We start from the raw sequence: 18,979 nt of genomic DNA on the forward strand, positions 1-18,979 counted from the left end.
AAATTTCACGATTACGAAAATGCATCTGCCTTCGCTGCACTCAGCCAATGATCAGTCATTAAAATACTGTACACTGCGTAACATTTTACATTCATCGCCCCTTTAAAGGAAAACCATTATGTAAAAATAAAAATTACGTTTATAAGGAGTTTAAACAGAGTTGTGTGTAGCAAAAGTGTGTGAATATATTAGTAAGAATATATTAATTCTATTTTTTTTTTTTTGCAGAAACACGTTGATTATGATTATCCCTTTGTATATGTCATCGGCGCGGGAAATCCCCACCAATTATCAACAATCTCTCCCTTAAGCCTAGTTCACACTACAGGATTTTAAACATCAGCAGATCGCTGTGCCGTTCACACTACATGACCTGACTTTGTGTCTTTTAATCTTTGTGGTGTTCACACTACGCAACACTCCGTGAACGATCCACAAGAGGGGGGTCACACACTACATGATCTGACAACAACTCATTCCCCATCAGCTCATTCAAGCTACCAAACCACAGCCAATGAAATTTTGAGAGAGGAGTCGTCAGAAAAAGCTGAACACTATTGGCTGCTTGTGTGCGGATTACATCACTGACAGCGTTTCAAGCTTTGGAGAAAGCATTTAAAAACATTGTCAAATCAGCTGATTTATCAGCGGATTAATCACTCATCTGCAGGTTCCAGTGGAGAGATACACAGAGAGTTTTTAATTTTTGTAATTTTATAACTCTTTGAAATAAAACTAACATATTTATAACACCCTGCCGTTTTCTAACTATTAGTGTATTTCTTTCTGACATTGTTTTTTTTTTTTTTTACAAAACAGTAAAGAACTGAGCATTTCTGCCTTAAATGACCATATTGGTTAAACTGACTGCATGCATGTCTGATACTTTTCACTGTGACTTTAAATATGTGTGCATTTTCTTGCCTAGCAACTTCCTGCTAACATAAACAAAACTTTCTGATGGCAAAAACATCAATTTACTTTAGATATCTTTAAGCATATTATGTGCTGTGAAATAGCTCCTGTTTGAAAGTGAAAATGAAAGCCAAGCCTTTAAGTGTTTTAGTATCTTAACTACATATTTATAGGCTGTATTACAAAAAAAAGATTATATTTTTAGGGTAATGGTGTCATTAAATATGATGCCAGACATTCAAAGCTTAATTTTAATATCTCAATAATAGCTTTGAATGTAAATATGTTGTGACAATATGGCGTTTCATATGAGAACCGTCAGAATGAGCAGTATGGTAATTCTAATAGTTACAGAATTCTAGTTCCACTGTTAATATATCCTCCTCTCATGTCTGTGCTAACGCAGAATGAAGCGAGTGCACCGATGCCCATTCTGACCAATCACAGATGTTTCTGCTGAGCTCCTGAACACACAGGCATTCAGCTCATGCTGATATGCTCTCTCATTGGCTGCAGCTCGTCACTACATCTGACCACACGTGGGGTTGAGTCGGCCGACTGCTCTGGAATATTTAGCATGCTAAATGTTGGATTTCAGTCTGCGAGGTGTCGGCGACGCGTCAGCGAGCCTCGTTGATGCGTTGTTCAGTAGTTCACACATAAAGAGCGGCGAGCGCCGTGCACCTGCAGATTTCTTCACGATCACAGCCCGATCTGTCGGCGAGCTTGTTAACTTCCAAATCGGGCTCAAATCAGGCTTAAAATCCTTTAGTTTGAACTAGGCATTAGTAGCATAGTCAGCCCTGAGTGAGAAGCAGCCATTTTGAATTTGCTGTTATGTAGGCATTTGTAGCTCTGCCTTCTTTTCCTAAGAGAGCTGGATGAACAATCTCATTTGAATTTAAAGTGGCAGTCGCCAAAATGGCAACATTTGGATCAAAGTGTAAAAGACGCAGTTTCAGAGTTATAAAAACATTATTTGTGGGGTATTTTGAGCTAAGAACGTCACAAACATACTCTAGGGACCTTAAAGACTTATTTTATATCCTGCAAAAATGGGCAAAATAGGTACCCTTTCAAAAAATAGCTCACACTATATAGTTAGTCCAGTAGGTGGCAACACTGGCGTTTTAGTTCCCCATTACCCACTATCATTGTGGTGACATCAATACAATAAAACATATAGAAACTTTGCAGCAAGTTAATTTATATAAACAGAAGATACCCAGCAGGCATACAATGTCATAAGACGTTTGTATAAGATTAGATTTAGGTTATGAAGTCAGGTGACCAAAATTCAATGTTTAGCCAGCGTTCAGGGCCATTGTTATTTTGGCGTCCAATAACAACGTCACATGACGTTGATATTTGGTTGATTTTAGGTTGTGTTGGAAAGTAACCAAAATCTGACATCAAGCCAAAATCTTAAACCAACGTCATATTGATATCAAATACTGACATTTATTCGTCAGTTCAGGGGTCACCAAAATCCAACGTCTAATAGATCAAAGTGGTGACGTCCACACAACGTCAAGCTGTAACATCATTAGACATTGATATTTGGTTGATTTTAGGTTGGACTTTAGGTTGAGGTCAGGCCTGATGTTAGGATCTGGCGTCAACCTGATTTTCGTTTTCAAACGAAATGCAACATTTCCACGATGTTAGGGTATAACATCAATTTGGACGTCCTGTGCCAGCTGGGTGTGTATTTAAAAGATTTCCTAAATACTGAAATGTTTACTCTGTAAACATTTACAATTGCTTTTATCACTGCTTTAAAAAGGTAGAACTTTTTAAATACAGTTGAAATCAGAATTATTAAACCCCCTGAATTATTAGCTCCCCTGTTTATTTTTTAGGTACAGAAGATTTTTTTCCAACACATTTCTAAATATAATAGTTTTAATAACTCATTTCTAATAACTGATTTGTTTTATCTTTGTCATGAAGACGGTACATAATATTTGACTAGATAATTTTCAAGACAGTTCTATACAGCTTAATGTGACATTTGAAGGCTTAACTACACTCCCAGAAATAAAGGTACGCGAGCTGTCACTGCGATAGTACCATTTCAAAAAGTACAAATTTGATCCTTAATGGTGTATATAAATATCTCAAGGGTACATATTAGTTCCTAAAAGGTACAAACGTGTTCCTCTTAAATTTTTTAGGTACTAATATATACTTTTGAGGTACCAATATGGACCTTTCAAGTACAAATGTGTTCTAGCTGAAATAAAACAAATAAGACTTTCTCCAGAAGAAAAATATTATTAGACAAACTGAAAATTTCCTTGCTCCGTTAAACATCAGTTGGGAAATACTTAAACAAGAAAAGAAATTCAAAGAGGGCTAATAACTCTGATTTCTGATTTCACTAAAGAAATGTTAATCTTAATTTAAACCGAGAATAACATTTCTAACTGCATTTCTTTAAAAACCAACTTGCATTTTTTATAACACTAAATTTTGTGTCCCATAGATTACTCAAGTGTTGGATGTCTTTATTTTCAGGGCTACAAAATGTTATAAATGAATATCCATGAAACACTTTAAAAGGTAATCTGTTTATAGCTGTTAATAAAACTAAAAATCTATTAATAATGACGTTTGTTGTGATGCTTACCGTTAAAATGCCATTAAAACAGGTTATTTCTAAATTTTCAACATTATTAATAGCACTTACTGTCCCACAAAAATGCAGTAACTATATATTTTCTTAATATTGCCAAACTGGGAAACTCAGCAGTACTTTCAAATAATATATTATTGCATAATATTATTGTCACATATTTATTTTGAAGTCTTCATTATTGTATTTTCCAAACAATCATTAGTGAAGTTCTCTGCATTAGAATATGAAGTGCTCCGGCTGTGCAGTAATGCACTAAGAACTTTGATTAAGGTCTATATGAGGAACATTTTATGCAAACCAAATGATATTAAAAAGCTGTGTTAGTTGCTATGGAGACTCAATCAACATTGAAGTCAGTTTCTAAATTAAAATCTTTAATTACAAAAACAAAAAAATCTTTTTTTCAATCAGTTATTACTTTGCAGACTTGAGCAGAGTTGGACCAGATCACACTTCATGAAAAAAGTTTTTTTTTAAAGCCACACCAAGTGTTCATTGAGGAAGCGCATCAGTGCTGAGAGATTCTCAAGCTTTTAATGTGCAGATAATGGATGTCTACAGTGTTGAGATGAAGCATGGAATGAAACCGATCTGGAACTGCATCAGGGAAAGGGGAGAGAAAAATTCTAAAGACAGTTTTACCAAACGCAACTGATAATGAGATGCAAATTTGTAGAACAAAGGATTATGGTCCACAGGGGAGAGCTGATACTAGCAGAGAGAGAGGGAGAGAGAGAGAGAGAGAGAGAGAGAGAGAGAGAGAGAGAGAGAGAGAGAGAGAGAGAGAGAGAGAGAGAGAGAGAGAGAGAGAGATACTATGCTATGAAAGTGATAGTTATCGTCAACTTTTGGCTTTGTTTGGAATACTAGCTTATTTGAATAATAAGAAATGGAAATGTAAAAATATGGAACTGGTTTACACTACCTGACAAAAGTCTTGCCTATCCAAGTTTTAGGAACAACAAATAATAACTTGACTTCTAGTTGATCCTTTGGTATCAGAAGTGGCTTATATGAAAGGCAAAGGCCTCTAGATTACGCTTATTTTACCAGAGGAAAATGAGGAAGTTGTAATGTAATGGGCAGCACAAATGTCTTGATACCTCAAGCTGTTGATGTTGCCATCAACTCAGCAGATCTCTCACATGCCCCATACTGAATGAAACCCCAAACCATGATTTTTCCTTCACCAAACTTGACTGATTTCACTGAGAATCTTCTAATAGGTCTTCTGCAGCATTTGTGATGATTGGGATGCAGTTCAATCGATGATTAATCACAAACAAGACTTTTGTCAGCTAGTGTATACTGCAGACCAGGGATGTCAAATTCAATTACCAGAGGGCTGCAGCCCTGCACAGTTTAGTTCCTACACTGCTCCAACACACTTACCAGTAGGTTTCAAACAAGCCTGAAGGACTCAGGTGTGTTTAATTAAGGTTGGAACTAAACTGTGCAGGGCTGCAGCCCTCCAGGAATTGAGTTTGACATCTCTGCTGCAGATAAATCCTCACTGCTTGTTTGAACATTTTTTTTTTGTATTCAGTTATTGCAGTAATTTTACAGCAATATACTTGTTATTTATTTGTTACTAAGATACGAAAGGTACTACCATTTCAATGCAGCAAAAATGTAATTAAAGCAAATTTGTTAAAATTCTATCAGTTTGTGAAGGTAAGACTGAGATTACTGATGATGCATTTCAATAGAGAGATAATCCATCTCAATAAATTGTATATTTTTGTATTTTTACAAGTTTACAGATCTTTACCTTCACAAACGGGTATATTACACAACCTGTGAAAGGTAAAATAAAAAAAGCACAAAAGCAGTGGTTCTCAAATAGTGGATTAAGACCTAGAAATGGATCACAGGTGTGTCCTAAAAACCTCAAACACATGCAAGATTAAAAAAACAGTACTTTTATGTTTGTTTACAATAAGGATTTGTGCAGAGCTTTACCTGAATGCTTTAAAGGGGACCTATTATTAAAAAAAAAACACTTTTATAAGTCGTTTAAATACAGTTGTGTGGCAGCAGTGTGTGAATATAGCCAGCTTTTAAATATAAAAATTAATAAACTGTATTTTTTATAATCACACTTGATAAGAACAGAAACACTGCAGAAACACTTTGATTGATATTTTCCCTTTGTACAAGTCATTAGAGGGGGAAAGCCCCGCCCATTATTGATGACCTCTCACTCCTTGGCATAAGACGTTAGTCTTTGAAACTGCCACTATATGCTGACACACAGGCATTTGTAGCTCCGCCCTTTTTTGAAAAGAATCTCATTTGAATTTAAAGTGACTGTCAACAAAATGGTAGAATTAGATTCAAAGCATAATAGAAGCAGTTTCAAAGAGTTATAAAACATTATTTGTGGGGTAATTTTGAGCTGGCATTTCACATACACTAGGGATACTTGCTTTACATCTTTTTAAAAGGGGCATTATAGGTTTACTTTAAGAAAAAAAGTTACTGTTCAATCAATCAAGGGCAGTTCATGTTTTAATAGATTCATTCATTTTCTTGTCAGCTTAGTCCCTTAATTTATCAAGGGTGGCCACAGCGGAATGAACTGCTAACTTATCCAGCATATTTTTTACGCAGTGGATGCCCTTCCAGCTGCGACCCATCACTGGGAAACATCCATACACACTCATTCACACACATACACTACGAACAATTTAGCTTAAACAATACACCTATACCACATTTCTTCTGAGTTGTGGGGGAAATCGGAGCACCCGTAGGAAACCCAAGCGAACATGGGAGTCATGTTTTAATAAAATAGAAAAAAAAGAGAGAGATCTGCCATCTTTCTTTTCTCCACAGAAGATAGAAAACAAATCACATGTAAAATTCTGTTTTCAGTTATTAGTAGGGCTGTGCGGGCGGTTCATCCCGCTGTGGCGATTGCTGATTAATAAAGGGACCAAGCCGAAAAGAAAATGAATGATTGAATGAATGAATCGTAGCGCTGTTCGATTAATCAAAATCAAATCACAATCACGATTTGAAATGTTGCGATTAGCTAATCAAAAGAGGCTGTAATATGAAATATATAGCCAGTCTGGGTGTGTGCCAGTCTTACTAGCCAACTGGGTAAGCATACTTTCGTTCACTCTTGCTTAACCGAACTATGCAGAACACCCACAATAGAAGACAATCAGACAGGAAATCGCGAACGAGTGGGATGATGGCATTTGCTGCTTCAGTAGCAATAATAGACTAATCAATATCAAAGAAAAACAGCACGTCTGTAATATGGAAATATTTTGGTTTCAAAGTCACAGACACCAAACGAAACCAGCTAATTTGTAAGAGCTGTCGCAGAATTGTTGCTACATAATGAGGAAATACAACAACCGGCACCTAAAAAAGCAACATATGAGGAGCATCTTGCCAAAAAGTCAACTGTTTGCTAATATAAGTAAAATCTTTTAAGTTTATTTTTTAACGAACACTCACTGCATTTTAGCAGTAAAAGCTACAATACAGATTATTGAGCTGGAGCTTTACTACAAATTTGAATTGCAAATCACATCGAAATCGCTATATCTGTCAAAAAAATAAATAAATAAATATTGCACAGGCCTAACTAAATAGAACGTAAGCTTCCGAAAACAACCGTAGCTGTTGTACTGCATTTCAGTTTATTCTACTACCCCTAGCCTGACAGTCTTCTAATACCCTAATAAGAGTCAGCTGACAGGTAGTCAACACAGTGTCTAACGGGACCGTCAAAATAGTGTGCATCCAAACGCAGTCCCATTAAATTTCCATGTAAGTCTGATGCAAACATTTTTGGCTGAAATCTTTGCCTCCGCACTGGGCCTAAGGCGATTGAAGCAATCAGGCACTGTGTACGCTAACTCTGCTCATTAGCAGGATTAATTAAGAGCGCTTTTGAGGGTATTTGCCTCAGAGACGGAGGAGCCAGCGAGGACTTCAGAATAAAGAGATGTGGGATGAAAACATCACAGATGAGTAAGGAGGTCATGGAGAAACGCAGACTGACAGTATACTGTGACTGAGTTCAAAGGATGACTGTGATGTTCATGCTAATGTTAAGTGACTCATGCGTCACACTCAGGTATAGCGTGTGACGGTAATGCGCGCGGCTCTGGAAGTATTTATTAGAGCTGCCAGTCAAGGGAGCCGAGTTTCAGGTACGGTTTAATGTATTTCCACTCCATAGATTATTGAAAATGGCAGTGCATGGAGAGTGCTCAGGCGGAGAGAGCTTCTTACAGAGGAACCTCAGACATTTAATAACATATTTTTATTTTCTGAAATATCTGTTTCAACCTCACACTGTTCACCACACACTTAAAAGCCCTGTAAACTGACATTTAGCAATTCTATTATTATTATTTTATGACTTGCATGTTCAGAATTCATTTCGAAATTGAAGTTTTAAAGTAAAATTACACTCACCTGCCATTTTATTAGGTATTTACAAGTACCATGTTGCACCCCCTTTTGGCTTCATTACTGCCTTAATCCTGCATGGCATAGTCACTTAAATCACATTTCTTCCCTATTCCTGATGCTCGGTTTGAACTGCAGCAGATCATCTTGACCATGTCTATAAGCCTAAATGCATTGAATTGCTGCCATGTGATTGGCTATTAGAAATTTGCATTAACGAGCAAATGAACCGGTGTATCTGATAAAGTGGCTGGTGAGTGAACAATTTGTCCGAAATGTTTAATGGTTCAGAATAAACTTTAGTGAATTTATATATTGATGGTCCAGGATCAACATTAGTGAATTTTTAAATTGATGGTCCAGGATCAACATGAGTGAATTGAAATATTAATGGTCCAGGATCGACATTAGTGAATTTATAAATTGATAGTCCAGGATCAACATGAGTGAATTTATATATTGATGGTCCAGGATCAACATGAGTGAATTTATATATTGATGGTCCAGGATCAACATTAGTGAATTTATATATTGATGGTCCAGGATCAACATTAGTGAATTTATATATTGATGGTCCAGGATCAACATGAGTGAATTTATATATTGATGGTCCAGGATCAACATTAGTGAATTTATATATTGATGGTCCAGGATCAACATTAGTGAATTTTTAAATTGATGGTCCAGGATCAACATTAGTAAATTGAAATATTGATGGTCCAGGATCAACATGAGTGAATTTTTAAATTGATGGTCCAGGATCAACATTAGTGAATGAAATATTGATGGTCCAGGATCAACATGAGTGAATTTATATATTGATGGTCGAGGATCAACATTAGTGAATTTTTAAATTGATGGTCCAGGATCAACATGAGTGAATTTTTAAATTGATGGTCCAGGATCAACATTAGTGAATTTATAAACTGATGGTCCAGGATCAACATTAGTGAATTAAAATATTGATGGTCCAGGATCGACATTAGTGAATTTATAAATTGATAGTCCAGGATCAACATTAGTGAATTTTTAAATTGATGGTCCAGGATCAACATGAGTGAATTGAAATATTAATGGTCCAGGATCGACATTAGTGAATTTATAAATTGATAGTCCAGGATCAACATGAGTGAATTTATATATTGATGGTCCAGGATCAACATGAGTGAATTTATATATTGATGGTCCAGGATCAACATTAGTGAATTTATATATTGATGGTCCAGGATCAACATTAGTGAATTTATATATTGATGGTCCAGGATCAACATGAGTGAATTTATATATTGATGGTCCAGGATCAACATTAGTGAATTTATATATTGATGGTCCAGGATCAACATTAGTGAATTTTTAAATTGATGGTCCAGGATCAACATTAGTAAATTGAAATATTGATGGTCCAGGATCAACATGAGTGAATTTTTAAATTGATGGTCCAGGATCAACATTAGTGAATGAAATATTAATGGTCCAGGATCAACATGAGTGAATTTATATATTGATGGTCGAGGATCAACATTAGTGAATTTTTAAATTGATGGTCCAGGATCAACATGAGTGAATTGAAATATTGATGGTCCAGGATCGACATTAGTGAATTTATAAATTGATAGTCCAGGATCAACATGAGTGAATTTATATATTGATGGTCCAGGATCAACATGAGTGAATTTATATATTGATGGTCCAGGATCAACATTAGTGAATTTATATATTGATGGTCCAGGATCAACATTAGTGAATTTATATATTGATGGTCCAGGATCAACATGAGTGAATTTATAAATTGATGGTCCAGGATCAACATTAGTGAATTTATATATTGATGGTCCAGGATCAACATTAGTGAATTTATATATTGATGGTCCAGGATCAACATGAGTGAATTTATATATTGATGGTCCAGGATCAACATTAGTGAATTTATATATTGATGGTCCAGGATCAACATTAGTGAATTTTTAAATTGATGGTCCAGGATCAACATTAGTAAATTGAAATATTGATGGTCCAGGATCAACATGAGTGAATTTTTAAATTGATGGTCCAGGATCAACATTAGTGAATGAAATATTGATGGTCCAGGATCAACATTAGTGAATTTATATATTGATGGTCGAGGATCAACATTAGTGAATTTATATATTGATGGTCCAGGATCAACATTAATGAATTTTTAAATTGATGGTCCAGGATCAACATTAGTGAATTTATATATTGATGGTCCAGGATCAACATTAGTGAATTTTTAAATTGATGGTCCAGGATCAACATGAGTGAATTTATATATTGATGGTCCAGGATCAACATTAGTGAATTTATATATTGATAGTCCAGGATCAACATGAGTGAATTTTTAAATTGATGGTCCAGGATCAACATTAGTGAATGAAATATTGATGGTCCAGGATCAACATGAGTGAATTTATATATTGATGGTCCAGGATCAACATTAGTGAATTTATATATTGATGGTCCAGGATCAACATTAATGAATTTTTAAATTGATGGTCCAGGATCAACATTAGTGAATTTATATATTGATGGTTCAGGATCAACATGTGTGAATTTGTATATTGATGGTCCAGGATCAACATGAGTGAATTTATATATTGATGGTCCAGGATCAACATTAGTGAATTTATATATTGATGGTCCAGGATCAACATGAGTGAATTTATAAATTGATGGTCCAGGATCAACATTAGTGAATTTATATATTGATGGTCCAGGATCAACATGAGTGAATTTTTAAATTGATGGTCCAGGATCAACATGAGTGAATTTATAAATTGATGGTCCAGGATCAACATTAGTGAATTTATAAACTGATGGTCCAGGATCAACATTAGTGAATTAAAATATTGATGGTCCAGGATCAACATGAGTGAATTTATATTTTGATGGTCCAGGATCAACATGAGTGAATTTATAAATTGATGGTCCAGGATCAACATTAGTGAATTTATATATTGATGGTCCAGGATCAACATTAGTGAATTTATAAATTGATGGTCCAGGATCAACATGAGTGAATTTATAAATTGATGGTCCAGGATCAACATTAATGAATTTTTAAATTGATGGTCCAGGATCAACATTAGTGAATTTATATATTGATGGTCCAGGATCAACATTAGTGAATTTTTAAATTGATGGTCCAGGATCAACATGAGTGAATTTATATATTGATGGTCCAGGATCAACATTAGTGAATTTATATATTGATAGTCCAGGATCAACATGAGTGAATTTTTAAATTGATGGTCCAGGATCAACATTAGTGAATGAAATATTGATGGTCCAGGATCAACATGAGTGAATTTATATATTGATGGTCCAGGATCAACATTAGTGAATTTATATATTGATGGTCCAGGATCAACATTAATGAATTTTTAAATTGATGGTCCAGGATCAACATTAGTGAATTTATATATTGATGGTTCAGGATCAACATGTGTGAATTTGTATATTGATGGTCCAGGATCAACATGAGTGAATTTATATATTGATGGTCCAGGATCAACATTAGTGAATTTATATATTGATGGTCCAGGATCAACATGAGTGAATTTATAAATTGATGGTCCAGGATCAACATTAGTGAATTTATATATTGATGGTCCAGGATCAACATGAGTGAATTTTTAAATTGATGGTCCAGGATCAACATTAGTGAATTTATAAACTGATGGTCCAGGATCAACATTAGTGAATTTATATATTGATGGTCCAGGATCAACATGAGTGAATTTATATATTGATGGTCCAGGATCAACATGAGTGAATTTATAAATTGATGGTCCAGGATCAACATTAGTGAATTTATATATTGATGGTCCAGGATCAACATTAGTGAATTTATAAATTGATGGTCCAGGATCAACATGAGTGAATTTATAAATTGATGGTCCAGGATCAACATTAATGAATTTTTAAATTGATGGTCCAGGATCAACATTAGTGAATTTATATATTGATGGTTCAGGATCAACATGTGTGAATTTGTATATTGATGGTCCAGGATCAACATGAGTGAATTTATATATTGATGGTCCAGGATCAACATGAGTGAATTTTTAAATTGATGGTCCAGGATCAACATGAGTGAATTTATAAATTGATGGTCCAGGATCAACATTAGTGAATTTATAAACTGATGGTCCAGGATCAACATTAGTGAATTAAAATATTGATGGTCCAGGATCAACATGAGTGAATTTATATTTTGATGGTCCAGGATCAACATGAGTGAATTTATAAATTGATGGTCCAGGATCAACATTAGTGAATTTATATATTGATGGTCCAGGATCAACATTAGTGAATTTATAAATTGATGGTCCAGGATCAACATGTGTGAATTTGTATATTGATGGTCCAGGATCAACATGAGTGAATTTATAAATTGATGGTCCAGGATCAACATTAGTGAATTTATATTTTGATGGTCCAGGATCAACATTAGTGAATTTATATTTTGATGGTCCAGGATCAACATTAGTGAATTTATAAATTGATGGTCCAGGATCAACATGTGTGAATTTGTATATTGATGGTCCAGGATCAACATGAGTGAATTTATAAATTGATGGTCCAGGATCAACATGAGTGAATTTATATTTTGATGGTCCAGGATCAACATTAGTGAATTTATATATTGATGGTCCAGGATCAACATTAGTGAATTTTTAAATTGATGGTCCAGGATCAACATTAGTGAATTTTTATATTGATGGTCCAGGATCAACATTAGTGAATTTATATATTGATGGTCCAGGATCAACATTAGTGAATTTATATATTGATGGTCCAGGATCAACATTAGTGAATTTATATATTGATGGTCCAGGATCAACATTAGTGAATTTTTATATTGATGGTCCAGGATCAACATTAGTGAATTTATATATTGATGGTCCAGGATCAACATGAGTGAATTTATATATTGATGGTCCAGGATCAACATTAGTGAATTTATATATTGGTGGTCCAGGATCAACATGAGTGAATTTATAAATTGATGGTCCAGGATCAACATTAGTGAATTTATATATTGATGGTCCAGGATCAACATGAGTGAATTTATAAATTGATGGTCCAGGATCAACATTAGTGAATTTATATATTGATGGTCCAGGATCAACATGTGTGAATTTGTAAATTGATGGTCCAGGATCACCATTAGTGAATTGATATATTGATGGTCCAGGATCAACATTAGTGAATTTATATATTGATGGTCCAGGATCAACATTAATGAATTTTTAAATTGATGGTCCAGGATCAACATTAATGAATTTGTATATTGATGGTCCAGGATCAACATTAGTGAATTTATATATTGATGGTCCAGAATCAACATTAGTGAATTTTTAAATTGATGGTCCAGGATCAACATTAGTGAATTTATATATTGATGGTCCAGGATCAACATTAGTGAATTTATATATTGATGGTCCAGGATCAACATTAGTGAATTTGTATATTGATGGTCCAGGATCAACATTAGTGAATTTTTATATTGATGGTCCAGGATCAACATTAGTGAATTTATATATTGATGGTCCAGGATCAACATGAGTGAATTTATATATTGATGGTCCAGGATCAACATTAGTGAATTTATATATTGATGGTCGAGGATCAACATGAATGAATTTATTTATTGATGGTCCAGGATCAACATTAGTGAATTTATATATTGATGGTCCAGGATCATTATTAGTGAATTTATATTTTGATGGTCCAGGATAAACATTAGTGAATTTATATATTGATGGTCCAGGATCAACATTAGTGAATTTATATATTGGTGGTCCAGGATCAACATTAGTGAATTTATATATTGATGGTCCAGGATCAACATGAGTGAATTTATAAATTGATGGTCCAGGATCAACATTAGTGAATTTATAAATTGATGGTCCAGGATCAACATGTGTGAATTTGTATATTGATGGTCCAGGATCAACATGAGTGAATTTATATATTGATGGTCCAGGATCAACATGAGTGAATTTATAAATTGATGGTCCAGGATCAACATTAGTGAATTTATATATTGATGGTCCAGGATCAACATGAGTGAATTTTTAAATTGATGGTCCAGGATCAACATGAGTGAATTTATAAATTGATGGTCCAGGATCAACATTAGTGAATTTATATATTGATGGTCCAGGATCAACATTAATGAATTTTTAAATTGATGGTCCAGGATCAACATTAATGAATTTGTATATTGATGGTCCAGGATCAACATTAGTGAATTTATATATTGATGGTCCAGGATCAACATGAGTGAAATTATATATTGATGGTCCAGGATCAACATTAGTGAATTTATATATTGATGGTCCAGGATCAACATTAGTGAATTTATATTTTGATGGTCCAGGATCAACATTAGTGAATTTATAAATTGATGGTCCAGGATCAACATGTGTGAATTTATATATTGATGGTCCAGGATAACATTAGTGAATTTATATATTGATGGTCCAGGATCAACATTAGTGAATTCATTTATTGATGGTCCAGGATCAACATTAGTGAATTTATATATTGATGGTCCAGGATCAACATTAGTGAATTTATAAATTGATGGTCCAGGATCAACATTAGTGAATTTATATATTGATGGTCCAGGATCAACATTAGTGAATTTATATATTAATGGTCCAGGATCAACATTAATGAATTTATATATTGATGGTCCAGGATCAACATGAGTGGATTTATATATTGATGGTCCAGGATCAACATGAGTAAATTTATAAATTGATGGTCCAGGATCAACATTAGTGAATTTATATATTGATGGTCCAGGATCAACATTAGTAAATTTATATATTGATGGTCCAGGATCAACATGAGTGAATTTATAAATTGATGGTCCAGGATCAACATTAGTGAATTTATATATTGATGGTCCAGGATCAACATGAATGAATTTATATATTGATGGTCCAGGATCAACATTAGTGAATTTATATATTGATGGTCCAGGATCAACATTAGTGAATTTATATATTGATGGTCCAGGATCAACATTAGTGAATTTATATTTTGATGGTCCAGGATCAACATTAGTGAATTTATATATTGATGGTCCAGGATCAACATTAGTGAATTTATAAATTGATGGTCCAGGATCAACATGTGTGAATTTGTATATTGATGGTCCAGGATCAACATGAGTGAATTTATAAATTGATGGTCCAGGATCAACATGAGTGAATTTATAAATTGATGGTCCAGGATCAACATGAGTGAATTTATAAATTGATGGTCCAGGATCAACATTAGTGAATTTATATATTGATGGTCCAGGATCAACATGAGTGAATTTATAAATTGATGGTCCAGGATCAACATTAGTGAATTTATATATTGATGGTCCAGGATCAACATGTGTGAATTTGTAAATTGATGGTCCAGGATCACCATTAGTGAATTGATATATTGATGGTCCAGGATCAACATTAGTGAATTTATATATTGATGGTCCAGGATCAACATTAATGAATTTTTAAATTGATGGTCCAGGATCAACATTAATGAATTTGTATATTGATGGTCCAGGATCAACATTAGTGAATTTATATATTGATGGTCCAGAATCAACATTAGTGAATTTTTAAATTGATGGTCCAGGATCAACATTAGTGAATTTATATATTGATGGTCCAGGATCAACATTAGTGAATTTATATATTGATGGTCCAGGATCAACATTAGTGAATTTGTATATTGATGGTCCAGGATCAACATTAGTGAATTTTTATATTGATGGTCCAGGATCAACATTAGTGAATTTATATATTGATGGTCCAGGATCAACATGAGTGAATTTATATATTGATGGTCCAGGATCAACATTAGTGAATTTATATATTGATGGTCGAGGATCAACATGAATGAATTTATTTATTGATGGTCCAGGATCAACATTAGTGAATTTATATATTGATGGTCCAGGATCATTATTAGTGAATTTATATTTTGATGGTCCAGGATAAACATTAGTGAATTTATATATTGATGGTCCAGGATCAACATTAGTGAATTTATATATTGATGGTCCAGGATCAACATGAGTGAATTTATAAATTGATGGTCCAGGATCAACATTAGTGAATTTATAAATTGATGGTCCAGGATCAACATGTGTGAATTTGTATATTGATGGTCCAGGATCAACATGAGTGAATTTATATATTGATGGTCCAGGATCAACATGAGTGAATTTATAAATTGATGGTCCAGGATCAACATTAGTGAATTTATATATTGATGGTCCAGGATCAACATGAGTGAATTTTTAAATTGATGGTCCAGGATCAACATGAGTGAATTTATAAATTGATGGTCCAGGATCAACATTAGTGAATTTATATATTGATGGTCCAGGATCAACATTAATGAATTTTTAAATTGATGGTCCAGGATCAACATTAGTGAATTTATATATTGATGGTCCAGGATCAACATGAGTGAAATTATATATTGATGGTCCAGGATCAACATTAGTGAATTTATATATTGATGGTCCAGGATCAACATTAGTGAATTTATATTTTGATGGTCCAGGATCAACATTAGTGAATTTATAAATTGATGGTCCAGGATCAACATGTGTGAATTTGTATATTGATGGTCCAGGATCAACATTAGTGAATTCATTTATTGATGGTCCAGGATCAACATTAGTGAATTTATATATTGATGGTCCAGGATCAACATTAGTGAATTTATAAATTGATGGTCCAGGATCAACATTAGTGAATTTATATATTGATGGTCCAGGATCAACATTAGTGAATTTATATATTAATGGTCCAGGATCAACATTAATGAATTTATATATTGATGGTCCAGGATCAACATGAGTGGATTTATATATTGATGGTCCAGGATCAACATGAGTAAATTTATAAATTGATGGTCCAGGATCAACATTAGTGAATTTATATATTGATGGTCCAGGATCAACATTAGTAAATTTATAAATTGATGGTCCAGGATCAACATGAGTGAATTTATAAATTGATGGTCCAGGATCAACATTAGTGAATTTATATATTGATGGTCCAGGATCAACATGAATGAATTTATATATTGATGGTCCAGGATCAACATTAGTGAATTTATATATTGATGGTCCAGGATCAACATTAGTGAATTTATATATTGATGGTCCAGGATCAACATTAGTGAATTTATATTTTGATGGTCCAGGATCAACATTAGTGAATTTATATATTGATGGTCCAGGATCAACATTAGTGAATTTATATATTGATGGTCCAGGATCAACATGAGTGATTTTTTAAATTGATGGTCCAGGATCAACATTAGTGAATTTATAAATTGATGGACCAGGATCAACATTAGTGAATTTATAAATTGATGGTCCAGGATCAACATTAGTGAATTGAAATATTGATGGTCCAGGGTCAACATTAGTGAATTTATATATTGATGGTCCAGGATCAACATTAGTGAATTTATTTATTGATGGTCCAGGATCAACATTAGTGAATTTGTATATTGATGGTCCAGGATCAACATTAGTGAATTTATATATTGATGGTCCAGGATCAACATTAGTGAATTCATTTATTGATGGTCCAGGATCAACATTATTGAATTTATATATTGATGGTCCAGGATCAACATTAGTGAATTTATAAATTGATGGTCCAGGATCAACATTAGTGAATTTATATATTGATGGTCCAGGATCAACATTAGTGAATTTATATATTAATGGTCCAGGATCAACATTAATGAATTTATATATTGATGGTCCAGGATCAACATGAGTGGATTTATATATTGATGGTCCAGGATCAACATGAGTGAATTTATAAATTGATGGTCCAGGATCAACATTAGTGAATTTATATATTGATGGTCCAGGATCAACATTAGTGAATTTATATATTGATGGTCCAGGATCAACATGAGTGAATTTATATATTGATGGTCCAGGATCAACATGAATGAATTTATATATTGAAGGTCCAGGATCAACATTAGTGAATTTATATATTGATGGTCCAGGATCAACATTAGTGAATTTATATATTGATGGTCCAGGATCAACATGAGTGAAATTATATATTGATGGTCCAGGATCAACATTAGTGAATTTATATATTGATGGTCCAGGATCAACATTAGTGAATTTATATATTGATGGTCCAGGATCAACATTAGTGAATTTATACATTGATGGTCCAGGATCAACATTAGTGAATTTATAAATTGATGGTCCAGGATCAACATGTGTGAATTTATATTTTGATGGTCCAGGATCAACATGAGTGAATTTATAAATTGATGGTCCAGGATCAACATTAGTGAATTTATATATTGATGGTCCAGGATCAACATTAGTGAATTTATATTTTGATGGTCCAGGATCAACATGAGTGAATTTATAAATTGATGGTCCAGGATCAACATTAGTGAATTTATATATTGATGGTCCAGGATCAACATTAGTGAATTTATATTTTGATGGTCCAGGATCAACATTAGTGAATTTATAAATTGATGGTCCAGGATCAACATGTGTGAATTTGTATATTGATGGTCCAGGATCAACATGAGTGAATTTATAAATTGATGGTCCAGGATCAACATTAGTGAATTTATATATTGATGGTCCAGGATCAACATTAGTGAATTTATATATTGATGGTCCAGGATCAACATGAGTGAATTTATATATTGATGGTCCAGGATCAACATTAGTGAATTTATATATTGATGGTCCAGGATCAACATGAATGAATTTATATATTGATGGTCCAGGATCAACATTATTGAATTTATATATTGATGGTCCAGGATCAACATTAGTGAATTGATATATTGATGGTCCAGGATCAACATTAGTGAATTTATATATTGATGGTCCAGGATCAACATGAGTGAATTTATATATTGATGGTCCAGGATCAACAT

The 18,979-nt window shown here is 33.7% G+C and overlaps 1 protein-coding gene and 1 long non-coding RNA gene across 11 annotated transcripts in view; one reads left to right on the forward strand and one right to left on the reverse strand.

The window, feature by feature from the left end:
• plppr2b (phospholipid phosphatase related 2b) overlaps positions 1–18,979 on the reverse strand; it is a 157,191-nt gene that overhangs the window by 58,694 nt on the left and 79,518 nt on the right. The window lies entirely within an intron of this gene.
• LOC147843356 (uncharacterized) lies at positions 5,095–11,710 on the forward strand. The gene is made up of 4 exons (XR_015493212.2): positions 5,095–8,331; positions 9,088–9,985; positions 10,741–11,279; positions 11,532–11,710. It is a non-coding gene; the product is annotated as an uncharacterized LOC147843356 (long non-coding RNA).

Source organism: Danio rerio, chromosome 6, assembly GCF_052040795.2.
Source record: "Danio rerio strain M-AB ecotype USA chromosome 6, GRCz13ab, whole genome shotgun sequence".
Taxonomy (NCBI): Eukaryota; Metazoa; Chordata; class Actinopteri; order Cypriniformes; family Danionidae; genus Danio; species Danio rerio.